Genomic DNA, 1,161 nt, shown 5'->3' on the forward strand with positions numbered 1-1,161 from the left:
CTCTCTCTCTCTCTCTCTCTCTCTCTCTCTCTCTCTCTCTCTCTCTCTCTCTCTCTCTCTCTCTCTCTCTCTCTCTTTTGTATGCATAAATTGAAATCCTAGAGTAGAAGCTCTGTATTTCAATTTTTTTTCTCTCTGGACGTTGCCAATGGAATCAGAGAGACATTGGTACCACAAATGGAGTAGGAATCATTGTTATTCAAAAATTCATAGTCACTGTGAACGTAGTTTTATAGATCTTAATTAGGCATCGGATAATAATTGAGTATTCATTTACAGAATCCTCTGCAAAATTCATTTTCATTCTCAGACTCCATTTAAGGTGAAACTCATACCATGTCATCTTACGGGGTTTCGTTGTAGTTTTTTATTATGATCTTAAAATGAGGGGGAAATCATTTCATTCTACAATGATCAATTTGCAGGTTTTTCCTTGGATCGAACAAAGTGATGCAGGTCTCTTTAGGAAGATAACAAGTCTCAGAAACGGAAATTTCAAGAAACAAGGTTTATAAAACATCAAAAATTCTGTTTCTATTCCCAGAAACAGAAATTTCTGTTTCTGTCGTTTCTTGAAACAGAAACAGCAGAAACGTTATCAAACGGGCCCTAACACCTCTTTATGTCTCTCCTCTCTCTCCTCTCTCCACTCTCCTCTCTCCTCTCTCCTATGAAATAATATACTTGCCCCTGCCCCTTATTGTGGGAGAAGAGAGAGAAAAACATGAAACCACACAATCACGTTAAGTGCTAATTATAAAAAGGGAGATGATTGAGATATTTCGTCAGCTTTCCTGTAACTAAACGCTCAACCGATGAAGAGACTAGGTTATAAAAGGCATGGGGGTCATTTTCAAAATAGTGGGAGAAAGATTGACGCAGTCTCGGGACCCAATTCTCTTTCCTTTATTTCCATGCAACTAGAGGGAGCTGTATTTTTGTCCAAAATCTAAACCGTTGGACCTTTTTTTTTATGGATTAAATATATTGGATCCGAGCCTTTATTAGTAGTCAATCGGTTCATCCCCTGTACATTCGGTTGGTGACCTAACTATTACATTGTCTCCCCCCCGCCCCTTTTTTTTGGGTAGAATATTACATTGTCCCCTGAAGCTATCTTCTCATGCACTTTGATGCTCTATTTTTTTGTTGGAGAAAAGA

The sequence above is a fragment of the Macadamia integrifolia genome, chromosome 7 (genome assembly GCF_013358625.1).
Source record: "Macadamia integrifolia cultivar HAES 741 chromosome 7, SCU_Mint_v3, whole genome shotgun sequence".
NCBI lineage: Eukaryota > Viridiplantae > Streptophyta > Magnoliopsida > Proteales > Proteaceae > Macadamia > Macadamia integrifolia.